Below are 14,074 nucleotides of genomic sequence, written 5' to 3'. Positions count from 1 at the left end.
TCATAATTTTGAGAATTTGTTTTTCGGTAATGCTGGCTTTCATTGTTGCCTTGGAATTTCTGGTGAGCTGTTATAAGTCAGAAAGAAAACGATCAATGCCAATTAAGCTATTTATATTTTCATAAGAATACGAAACTTCTCACAAAAGATCGTCGACTGAAATAACAAACCTTACTAAAAAAATTTGTGTAGACACTTGACATATAAAATGTCACACGTTTATTCTGTATATCGAACAATTTGATGTTAAAGTTCTGCTTAGAGTGTTGCTGCAGGAATCACACTTGAACGTTTGATTGCTAAATATCAGTTTAAATGTTGTTCAGCAGCAGTATCATCATACTAGATTTTGACGTCATTTGTGTCAGAGGTAATATGGTCGCTTTTTGACTCTTCGTCAGAGGCACCTAGAATCATCGAAGTATCTGCACACGTAAACCTTAAGCCAGTTTCAATCCCATAATCTTTACTTCCGAACAGATAAGCTGAGCGGACCACGGTCTAAGGTACCTTAACCTTGATGTCGCCGTGTGATCGATATTGTTCCAGCTCGAATTTTTGTTTGTTTGTTTGTCTGGCTGCCGTGACTTTGGTCTGTATACTATATTGTCTAGTATAGGCTATTAAGTGCATATACGATGATCAAAGAAAAAAAATATTCACTGAGTCGTAAATATCAACAAGGCTCTGTTCTTGACGGTCCTACAGGTACACATCCTTGTCTGTACTTCATAAAATGGTAATGTTCTGATCATGTGCTTTTGATTTTGATTGAAACAAAAGGTAACGTACAATACAAATAATCCCAAGACCCGTTACATACTTAACTCAGTTCCCTTAATCGTTCTTTAAGGTACAAGAATCTGATATATATATATATATATATATATATATATATATATATATATATATATATATATATATATATATATATATATATATATATATATATATATATACTTTCAAACCCGTACAACAACAGGAAAAACGCACAAGAACACAAAACATCATATGGTTCAACCCACCGTTTGACAATAGCGTCAACACCAACATCGGGCGCAAATTTCTACACTTAATCGACAAATGTTTCCGCCACGATCATACACTCAGGAAGATATTCAACAGGAATACACTCAAACTAAGCTACAGCTGTATGCCGAACATGCAAAGTATTATCACTTCACACAACAAATCAGTACTTGCCAAGGAAATGGAAAACAAGAACACAACCGCTACCATCGCCAATAAAGAATGCAACTGCAGACAAAAGAGCAAATGCCCATTGCCAGGAAAATGCCTCACCGAGGGCGTGGTTTACCAAGCAACGGTCACCAGAGAAGACAACAATACACACGCAACATACATCGGCCTGACGGAGACTCCATTCAAAACAAGATATAATAACCACATGCTATCATTCCGCAACACAAAATACAGAAACAGCACCGAACTGAGCAAGCACATCTGGTCACTGAAAGATGCAAAGACAGAATACAGGATTGACTGGAAAATAATAAAGCAATGCAATCCATACTCCAACGTCACAAAAAAATGCAATCTGTGCCTCCACGAGAAATTCATACTCCTCAGATATCCAGAAATGTGCTCCCTCAACAATAGAAACGAATTAGTATCGACCTGCAGACACAGGAGAAAATTTCTCTTGTGCAGTCACTAATTATTCAACCTTTTGCAACAAACAGGTGCCAACAAAAACAAAACAAAAGAAATCGTTTCCCGCCTAAAGTTTCAGTCGATCACAGCCACCCGATGAGTGTAGGCGGCTCTGCAGCCTATACGAAACAAATTTGTAGTGGAAATGTAATATTTTAGATTATCCTGATCAACTCAGTTGTGTATTTAGCTCTACTCTAGTATTGAGCACTCTACTCCAGCTGATCTTGAACTAAACAAGTATATACTTCGCTCCGGCATTCGTTGAGCACTCTCTAGATCAACATGGAACCTGTGGACTCTACGAAGAACATCCCGACTGCAAACCAGAAAGGCTACTTGAAACGTTTCATCGAGAAAACAGAATCATTCCTCAGGCGAGTACGATGGAAAGCTTTCCACTTCCTAAATCCATCTTGTAAACCAGACAAAGAAACCTTCGGTTTCAAAACCACAAACCCATCAGCGAGCTAAAAGAATTTGAAGACGGAATGCTAGAGCTCGTCCAAAACATCGAATTTAGAAAATCCAACAATTGTGAATTTCAAAGGAGACTATCGCAAGATGTCAAGAATATCAGAAATGACAACAAACTCCTTATAGCAGCTGACAAAACAACAAACTTTTACCGCATGGAACCAGCCCAGTACAACCAACTTTTACAGAACAACATAACAAAATCATACAAGAAAGCCCCGAAAAATACAAAACCTAAGATAGTGAAAGAGGAAAAAAAGATTGCAGAAAGCCTTGAGCTAGACGACAGGATTGATGCCATCGCAGAAAAAGACGCTTTCATAACACTGAAAGACCACAAACCAAATTTCAGCAACAACCCAGTATGCAGACTGATAAACCCATCAAAATCAGAAATCGGCATCATCAGCAAAAAAATCCTCGAACGGGTGAACACAAATATAGCAAAGAAAAGCGGGTTAAACCAATGGAAAAACACGCAATCTGTCATCAACTGGTACAAGGCGATCCCCAACAAATCCAAGCACACATTCATCTGTTTTGACATAGTTGACTTTTACCCATCAATAACAGAGGATTTACTGAAAAAAGCATTGGTCTTTGCATCAAATTACAACACGATCACTGCCGAAGAGAGAAACATCATCTTGCAAGCAAAGAAATCACTACTTTTCAATGACAACACAACCTGGTGTAAGAAGACAACAGACACACTATTTGATGTGACAATGGGCAGTTTCGACGGCGCAGAAACTTGCGAGCTTGTAGGGGCCTACTTGCTGTCACTGCTTAAACCAATATGCGGAGACAAGGCAGGCCTCTACAGAGACGACGGCCTGGCTGCACTTAACGAACCACCCAGGAAAATGGAGAACATAAAGAAACAAATATGCGCAGTTTTCAAAGACCACGGCTTCAGAATCACCATAGAAACCAACAAGAAATCTGTCAACTACCTGGACGTGACCTTCGACCTATGCACTGAAACTTTCAAGCCTTTCACCAAACCAAACAACATCCCGCTATACGTCAACCACAGAAGCAACCACCCACCCTCCATCATCCGCAACATACCAGAATCCATCAACAAACGATTGACCAGCATATCATCAGACAAACAAACATTCGATTCGGCCATCACACCATACCAAGATGCACTCAAAAAGAGCGGCTACGACCACCAACTCACTTTCAAACCCGTACAACAACAGGAAAAACGCACAAGAACACGAAACATCATATGGTTCAACCCACCGTTTGACAATAGCGTCAACACCAACATCGGGCGCAAATTTCTACACTTAATCGACAAACGTTTCCGCCACGATCATCCACTCAGGAAGATATTCAACAGGAATACACTCAAACTAAGCTACAGCTGTATGCCGAACATGCAAAGTATTATCACTTCACACAATAAATCAGTACTTGCCAAGGAAATGGAAAACAAGAACACAACCGCTACCATCGTCAATAAAGAATGCAACTGCAGACAAAAGAGCAAATGCCCATTGCCAGGAAAATGCCTCACCGAGGGCGTGGTTTACCAAGCAACGGTCACCAGAGAAGACAACAATACACACGCAACATACATCGGCCTGACGGAGACTCCATTCAAAACAAGATATAATAACCACATGCTATCATTCCGCAACACAAAATACAGAAACAGCACCGAACTGAGCAAGCACATCTGGTCACTGAAAGATGCAAAGACAGAATACAGGATTGACTGGAAAATAATAAAGCAATGCAATCCATACTCCAACGTCACAAAAAAATGCAATCTGTGCCTCCACGAGAAATTCATACTCCTCAGATATCCAGAAATGTGCTCCCTCAACAATAGAAACGAATTAGTATCGACCTGCAGACACAGGAGAAAATTTCTCTTGTGCAGTCACTAATTATTCAACCTTTTGCAACAAACAGGTGCCAACAAAAACAAAACAAAAGAAATCGTTTCCCGCCTAAAGTTTCAGTCGATCACAGCCACCCGATGAGTGTAGGCGGCTCTGCAGCCTATACGAAACAAATTTGTAGTGGAAATGTAATATTTTAGATTATCCTGATCAACTCAGTTGTGTATATATATATATATATATATATATATATATATATATATATATATATATATATATATATATATATATATATATATATATATTATATATATATATATATATTTATCCCCGCAAACGCTGTCAATGCTGGACAAGGCCCCAAATCACTGGTAGTGATGCTGTGCCCGGCCAGCTACAACACCAGCAAAATTAAGGAATACCCAACTCATGTCTTTGTGGGAGAAATGGGCCACCAATGGGTGACCATTTAATGAGAAACTGTAACTGTAAAATACATCAAACAGGCCACTAATTGATGACACGCAAACATAATACAAAACATGTGACCTTACAATAACTAACCTACTTACACTTGTGATAAAATTAAAGTTGCAAAGATGAGATACATCACTTAGGCCACAAAATTGGTGACCAATAAACTGACACACAAACAAATTTCCTTACAATGATTAACATGCTGCTAACTGTGAAATACATAAAGTGGGCCACAAAATGGGTGACCAATTAACAGTCTAACAAAGAATTCCCCTACATAGGTAACTCATTTAATCTTGCCCCAATCTTGTGGGGCCCAAACACGCCACAAGACACACCTTGTGTCGGCCCCACAAGAAGAAAGTCCACGTCACTGCAGCCCCTGCGAACAGTGACTTGTCTTGATTGCTACGTTGACCCGTGCCGTGTTGAGAAACTGGCAACTGGACTGTGACTCATGCATGTTTCACAGATGTATGCAAAATTTATACTGGCACAGCACCAGTGTCTAACTAGCAATAACTTAGCCATCCTACTTATATACTGTGCTTGGCTATGCTACTACCCTCTGTTTTATTGCAGCAATAGAGGTAAACCCGTAACAATTGTAAAGTCTGTAAACTACGTTTTGTACTTCATCTACAAACGAGTCTTGTTGACCCCCTTCTTTGTATTACTACCTTGGGAAACAAGGAACAAAACTCGAATTGAGTAACTGTTTTTCCTACTGTGGCTAAACACAAACCAAAGAGAGACTTGCTCTAAAAAACAGAGATTAAAAAACCCTTTTGGAGGGAAAAATTCTCTCTGAAAAAGCCTAGTCAATCATATGGAATCATAATGCGTGGAATGCAAAGATAGCAAAAATAATTGTTAGCAATGTGAAATGGAATCTGCTAGTCTGGAGGAAGTGCATAGTGTGAACCTAAAAACTTCCTGAACTTAATAAACATATTTCTAACCAGCTTCCTCCCCACCCTATAAAGCATACTTGCTCCTTATACGTTGTCACTTGAACATTTTTCGGGACATCAGATAATAAGCCAGAATGGCACAACTTACTGCAGCCCCTGCGAACAGTTACTATGCTAAACTTGGCCTTAAACTGATGACCTATATATATACTTGTTTCACAACTTAACTGATTGTACCCAACGACCATTTAGGCAAATAGACTTCATACCTCTGGATGATTGCTGGAGAGCCTGTTTTTAAAGTAGCAGTAATGCACTCATATTGATAAAGGAAGGTTAAAAAATTGTCACACTGGCAAACCAGAAAACACAGCTGATTTCTCGTTAAATTGACTCTACTTGAAAGGGGAAGCTGGCTTACAACATTTGACTCTGTACCGCGCACGGCGCACAGTTGCTGTACTAAAACTGGGTCTTCAACTGGCAAGTAGATTCCAAACATCTGAAACCTCTGATTGGTTATTGGAAGGCTTGCCTTTGTAAATATATGTGCAACACATAGCAAGATAGATGAGCCATTACTATAACTTTGAAGTCTTATGTACAATAATACAGCTTCATATTGATCTAGAGAGGATAAACGTATATATCCTAAAGAATAACTGAAAACACTAAAAATGTCCATTTTGTAAAGTTGTTGTTGTTGCTTGTTGCCTTGTAGCCCTAGTGTCAGATGCAGGATTTGAATATGCTGAGTGGCAATGAGGTTAGCTGCCTTCTTTTTGTACAGTTCTTTTTCTATGAGCCATGCTTTTAGCCCCTTTTGTGGATAAGGTAATTGTTACCTACATGGAGTGATGTGGTACTGGAGCCAGCTGCCTTCTTCTGGGTTATCTTTTCGCCTCGAGCCATGCCTATGAGCTAAGAAAATGAAAACTAGGCAGAAAAAGGAAATTGTCTGAGTTCCACTTAAGGGGTTATAATACCCATAGTTCAAAACTTTTGACAGCTGGTCACATGTGAAGCTATTGCAAAACTAAGGCAAAAAGCTGAAATTGCCCGTTCCCTCAATTGGACATATGCACAACTGCATGTAATGAGGCAAAGAAAAACTGTGGTTGAGTGGCAGCAAGATCCACGGCATGGAGAATCCGCTCAGGGACGCTGCCCTGAAAATAAAATACATACACCCCTTCCGCAGCCAAAAAGTCAAAGTTGCGTGCCCAGCCGATCCCAACAATGAACGGGAAAACACAGCTGAATCCAACAATGTGGAAAAATAAAACAGCGCTACCAGAGCAGCTGACATTCCACCGAAGTGGAAAAATAAACAAGCTGTAAAAACAGCAACACCCGACATGGGGACCTGTCATGGGCTGTAAGCACCGCAGTAAAACAAGCCGCGTGGGGAGTGGTATGTAACAAGATTCACACACGATTCCCAAGCCCTGGTCTGATGCCACTCCAGATGTCTACATTCCGACCACAGCTATACTACAAAAAAAATATAATGATCGAAGGCATGGCGACGTACTATGCCAATGCACGACAAGCGCGAAGTAGAGCAACTCGTACACTACGATAGTACCGGCGAATGCCCAGCTCGTTAAGGTGTACCCCATCCCTGTGGAATACTGGTAGCGATGACCGCCATAACCCGACATGTGACCAGAAAAACACAAAGGGATTTCCCGCCAAAGACTCCCTCAATTGTTCGTTCAGCGCGTCCCGGATGTTTTCCGGACACCGGGCACGATGCAAAACCTGGCTAAAATTACAACTCGAACGCTGAAATGCCGATGGAGATTCTGCACGAAAAAATTAATCCTCTGAGCAATAGCCTCGGGTGAACTATACACACTGCAGAGATCGTTTGTACCGATGTCTAAAAATACTATATCCGGCGACACGTCTCTCACGTACGACATACTCAGAGAACGTAAGGTACCTCCGCTGATACCCCTCACAAAGACACGCACTCCGGACAAACAGAAAATACTGAGCGAGTTCTGCGCGTATATTCCCCTAGACGGCGTATGAAGTGTACCCCGTCACTGTAGAATACTTGTAGCGATGACCGCCATAACCCGACATGTGACCAGAAAACACAAAGGGATTTCCCGCCAACGCCTCCCTCAAGTTGTTGTACAGGGCGTCTACACGTGCATTGAAGTCCCGGATGTTTCTGTACACGGGCCCCGGGCACGATGCAAAACTTAGCTTACAACTAATGATAATAACCGAACGTTGAAATGCCGATGGAAATTCTGCATGAATAAATTAAACCTATCAGCAATAGCCTCTTGTGAACCATGCACACTGCAGAGATCGTTTGTACCGATGTCGAAAAAACAAAATCTGGCGAAACGTCTCTCACGTACGATGTCCTCCGAGAAAGTTACCTCCGCTGGTACCCTTCACAAACACGCTTCGAACAAACAGAAAAAAATGAGTGAGTTCCGGCGCGTGTATTTTCCTCGACGGCGTATGAAAGAATGCCCCAAAAGTACTACATGGATAGGGGCATGGTTTCTTGTGGACAAAGGAATGTTATAAATACCGTTACCGTTGTTAAAGTTCAGATGAGGTCCAGCTGCCGAAATGGCAGTCTTGCCTGGAGGACGTCTCAGGGCAAAAGAGGATGGTACAAGCCCACACGATGACCTCTTGACCCCCGCCACAGGCGGCGCTGTATGAACGTTTGCAGGAGATAAAATTCCTTACTTTTGTAACTTCTTATATTTATATATATGTTTGAACATTACAAATAACACTCCCTTGTCCATCCTTACTATGGTGGTCTTCCTGGAAGCTTAAAAAAGAACAATATGAACATGGAACATACAGTCAATTCGACTCCTGACAAAGAAGACATGTGGCCATGTAATCTTATTTTGAACGTATTAACCATTTGTGTTTCCCATGTGGATAATGTCAGTTTAAAAGATTGGGTATTTAAAATGAAGTACACATTCTGTTCATTGTATGTTGTTGCAATGCAGTAGAAGTACTTTCATTGAACAAGAAGTATGCGAAGAATATTTGTGACCATCACTGGAAATGTTGGTGACAACTAATTTAGTCAAAGGTCTAAAACTTTTATGTAAGATACAGAGAAATTTGCACGTGAACAACTAGGCCTAACCCTGTCACAATTTGTTTATGAGATTGCATAAACATGAGTTTACTTTGGAATTTCTCTCTGCGAGGTTATCAGATCACTGTCGTCTGAAGTCCCTGGCTATATGATGCTTGTCCCAAAGACCAGTTCCAGACTTGTGGTCCAATAAAATACAACGATAGCATAAGATGTCCAAAGATGTACGTCAAGGCTTTGCTGAAAACTAACAGCTATTTTCTCACTTCATCTGCTAGGCACAAAAAGTATTTTTGTCATTCGTTTGTCCTATCATTGGCTGTCTTACGATTATCCCAAATTGTTTTCAAAGACACAATAGCGCTACCGAATATAATTAAGGCGGCTCCTATAAAGTCAAAGCGATGTGGCTTCACTCCAACTATCAGTGCTTGCAATATAAATGAAAATACGACGTCTAGTACACTTAGTAGAGATGCCACACCCACACGCTCCAAATAAGAGCTTCCATTCAGCGAATATGTAAACAGCGTGGAGAAAAGGCACAAACCAACAGTTAACCAGGCATCTCTAGAAGACATCTTCCACACTGGTATCTCTGTGCAAAACGTAAGTATGAGACAAACTACTGGTACAGTCACGCCCGAATAGAGCTGTTTGACAGTTAGTGGCACAGATTCACCCAAAGCCCGAATGACCAACATACAAGAAGATATCGAAACGCCAGTTGTTATTGTCCAAATATATCCGACCAATGTGTCCTCGGGTGTCGTTATTGACAAAGTTTCGTTGACATGGATCTCATTCTGAATATCGCTTCCGAACAAAAATGGCGGGCGTGTAATGAGAGCAACACCTGAAATATTTGTCAAGACAGTAAGTATGTCAACAACTCTGCAGGATTCTCCAAGAAGTAGAGCGCCTCCAATGGTTGCAGTTAGCATCGAAAATGCTTTCGATACTGCAGTAAAACTGCCAAGATTGGTGTGTTTTAAGGCCTGATACCGAGCAATCGTAGCGACAGTTTGAAATACTCCGTTTGCTGCGAGAAGTATCATTATCTTACCGTCCTTATAAAACACTTGTGGTCTTTGATAAGTGGCAGTGGCAATGACGGGAATAACAAATGCCACGCTGGTCAGAAATGCCTGCTGAACAGGTGGCACTGCATGGGCAAGTCCTGCAAGGAGAGATGCCACCGCGGAGAATGGTCCAAAGAGTAATGCAAGGGTAACTCCTAACTGGTTTCGAAACCGTTTCAGGCAAGCGTTTCCACATGTTGAAGAGCCCTCTTGTTCGCTTGATTGGTTGCCACTGTCATCTTTGAAGAGCCAAGTTAATTCCATTTGAGAATTCATGGCTGTGGTACCATAGAGAGCGAGAACAAATTCTCTACTTGAAATAATAGAGCGACCGATCCCTGGTATAAAAATAAATCACTGTCGATAGCGAACAATTGTCACAAGATTTACATATTCAAATAATAATCAGAAAGCAATACACATGTAAGTTAAGAACACTGGGTTTGCTTTGAAAGAATAGGTGAATATCATTGTACGTAAAAGGTGTTTGTTAAATCACTCATTTTTACGACGGAGGTCCAGCTTCAGTTGCACATAATTGGAAATCACCTTTTTGAAGTCTGCTGGCTCTATCTTCGGAAAAGGTGTAATATTTGGTTTTTATGTCATGTCTATATAACATGTACATTTTTTACCTGTTCACTCATGTTCCATTGCGGTACCCCAAAATGTTTCAACTGTAAAGATGGCAATGAGAGGCCAACATAAAAAGTGTAGGTTTCTCCTGAATACAGCAAGGCTCGCTTCACAACAAGGCCCTTTGTTACAATACCTTTCTAAGTAAAATTCCCCTTCAAAACAAATTATCTCCTTCATTATCATTTTATGTGAACTTGAAATTATGTAGTCACAGCTCTGAAAAAAGTAAGTACGCAATAATTCTACTTTTGCACGTCCAAAACTATCGAGATCGTGGTGGAGACCTCATGCATAACACAAAAAAGCTTCAAAATAGATTACCATAATTATGTAGCAAGTGCATGGTGTTTACTTCTATGCAGGAAAAGTGGCAGACGCTAAAGTCAAATAATTGGCTACTTCTTGTCCCTGTCTTTTTCGTATTTCCGCATGCTGTGATGTTGTGGATCTCATCACTCTTTTACATTATATGAGTTTGAGCTTTACGTGTGACTTAAGCTATCATAAAAGTATAGATTGAATGTAAAGGAATACATCACAACTAGCAATACAGCTCTTCGCGATCTTATAAAAACACCGGGTCATCATCTTTTCAGGCATGATAATGCACTAATCATTTGGAAATAACTCCGACCAATGAAAATATGCGAGTTATATAACAAAGTTCTACTATGAAATTGAACAGAATAGGACAACTTAGAATATATTCAAATATATTCAAACCTTATGTCACCTGTCTATATCAGTTCCGAATTACCACCGTCTACCTAATGATTGTCTTTACGAACTCTAATTCAATGTATCTGTTTTGTTAACTTTTACATAGGGCTCTGAAAAAGTCTTGGAGGAATGAGTTGCCCCACCCACCGTCTTTCAAGTTATAGGTGCCGCATACAATATACGCTCTCTTTTCCTGTTTGAAGAAACTCACGCCTTCAATGCCGATGGTCTGTTGCGTCGATCATTTCAACAAATCAAAACCGCCTCTTCGAAACCAACAAATCTACAGAAACAGTCACTGCCACAGGAAGTTAAAGTCCGACAGTGCATGTACAGTGCATGTATAGTGCATGTACAGTGCATGTACAGTGCATGTACAGTCACGTCAAGCAGACTAGTCGGGATACACAGAATTTTTCTTAACCTCTGAATTCAAACTCGTAAATGTGCGCCGGGCCATTATTCTTGTTTTGCAAGTATTGTTTATAAAGACGATCTATGATCTACTGAAACATGACCAAACTCGAAAGCAATTCCGCATAATAATTATATTTACATCAAAATTAGTCGCTGAAAACGGTTTGTATCAATGACGCTCACATTAATTCAATTGGAAGGTTACATAATTCAAAGTACGTCTACAGAAGGTGATTTATCATTGTCTGGTTTGTGAGCAATGTTCAAAACAAATCTTCAGCTAGTTTATAAAATGACAGAGAGGTCAGAAGCTCTCTAAACAGTGAAGAGTGGTCTAACATGAATAATTAAACTAATAACTTATCGATAATACGTTCCCATTGAAATAGAAAGAAAGAATTCTGTCATGTGGCCAATCTTCCAATCACAACTTGCAAAACGCTCCTTAATATTTTGTCATACCTTTCACGTCATTAGGGTAGTTTTCGTCTCGAAAGTAAAAGACTTAAACTTTTGCTCAAACTTTCCTCAATGAAACTTTCGATCATTCTCTTAACAAATCAAGAATAAATATCAAAGGTCACCGTGCAAAGTTTGATGCTAAAGAAACAAAGTACCTAATATTTACTGATGTATGAAATTCAAATGGCCGCAATCCCTGTTTTACCTCTAAACGGGAAATAAAATTTTCGATTTTCGAAAAAGTAAGAGGACGGAAAGTTTCCCTACTCCTAGAGCTTTAAAATGAGTCTCCACTGGTAGTAGATCAGAATAGAATCATAAAAGTATGGGAGTCCACATATCTGTTCCCGAGGTACATCTTCCTCAAGCCCTATTAAATATATCATTGAATAATGAGATTAAAGTCAATTTCAGCTCATAAAAACCTTCATAGTCATAGCACATTAAACTCAATTACAAATTGATGCTAGATCACTCATTGTTGCGATCAAAGCAACACGGTTGGCAATTACAGTTCGTAGAGTATATGGTCATTGAAACTTTAAACAACATTCACGGGTTTCTTAGTGTGGAGGAGACACGCACAGTGTTGCTGTATCTGTTTTCGTTGTCTAACATATGCTGATCACTGCTATATATCCTTATTCTCTTCCACTAATCATCGAATTTTGACAGTGAGGACTACGCAAAAACTAAGTTAGTGAAACCAAAAATGCATAAGTGGGTTGTTTAAGTTATCATGATATTTGATAATTCTGTAAAAGTTAGATAATGCGTCATTTAAAATTGTCCTATGCTTTAAAACTCATCTGAATATTGATCTATTGTTCTATTGTAGAGTGGATGAATTTGATAGTATGATTACAGTCTAAATAGCAGTGCCCTCCAGATAAATACTCGTAACTCATTATTACACAATAAACACTCAAGTTATACGTTTATGCATAATCGTTCAAGGGCAGTGTTTTAAACTCCAGTTGGTCCGTGGCATACCCCATGCACAAAAAATCGAAAAACCAACCAATTCGTACACAAAGCAAAATGACCCTCCCTTAAACTGTTGCATGAAAAATGGTTACTAACTAAATCACACCAGCCCTCACCCATGTTAATTCTGTCAAGGCCAATCATAAAAGTCTAGAGGTAGGCTTGAATCATGACCAGGCCCAGTGGACAAGGCCACTGCAGGTCAGCAGCATTTGAACAGCGCCCTCGTGCGACGAATCCTGGAGAGCATCGTTTATCGCCAGAACCTATAAATCCTAGTTACATTTTACAAAATTGTGAAAAATCGAGCTCGGTGACCTACTAAACAAAATGTGGTTTTGAAAAATTCACAAACAGAGCTATATTTAGCAAAGTTTGAAAAAAATGGCATTAGTAGAAACTATCAATAATTAATAAACTACCCTCTCCAAATCCTAAAATTTGGGGCATATTTGTTGCAATGTTGGTTAAAAAATAAATATCGTGACTTTTTAAATCAATTTTAATGTAAGTAAAATCTTCAAAGTAGCTGAAATTTATAATTTGTTTGTTCTTTTACAGTGTAAACGTGAAAAATACAATCCTGATATAAATATGGAAATGATGACCTCTTTTATTGATTTTTCAGTGATTTTGTGAAAAACCGTGAATTTTTAATGTCATTTTGTAAAATAAACAAGCGCGGTGACTCCATCTTTTCCCCAGTTTTGGACTACTCTCATATGTAGGTATTCAAAAAAAGCCCATTTGAAAAAAATGACATTACTTTTACTTTTTCCGATCGTACATCCTTGAAGTCGAACGCGCTTCAGGGACAGACGTTCGGAGTCAAATTTCTACAATTCTTTTCTGATCCATAATTTGTTGGGGCTCATTTTAAAGCTCATGGAGAAAGAAAAAACTTTCACGCTCTTAGTTTTTCGAAAATTAGTTCCCCGTAAAGGTAACACAGAGATAGTGGCCACTTCATGATATTTTAATTTCATATATTGTAAAATGTTGGAAAATGTGTATCGCTATTTCTAAACTATGCACGGTGACCCCGATTTATAATTCTTGATTTTGTAAGAGAATGGCTCAAAATTTTATTTAGGAAATTTTGAGCAAAATTTTAAGCTTTCACTTTCGAGACGCACACTACCTAAAACAGAAATTTAAAGTGTAATATGGAAACACTGTCGGCTAGAATTGTTCTTATGACAAATTAATGTCGTAGAATATTTTGGAATTAGCAACAGCAAAATAATCCTGTTCATCTGCTTTGTC

This window comes from Ptychodera flava, unplaced genomic scaffold, assembly GCF_041260155.1.
Source record: "Ptychodera flava strain L36383 unplaced genomic scaffold, AS_Pfla_20210202 Scaffold_31__1_contigs__length_3010019_pilon, whole genome shotgun sequence".
Classification (NCBI taxonomy): Eukaryota; Metazoa; Hemichordata; class Enteropneusta; family Ptychoderidae; genus Ptychodera; species Ptychodera flava.
The sequence above is the reverse complement of the archived record's forward strand: the minus strand, read 5'-3'. Positions refer to the sequence as shown.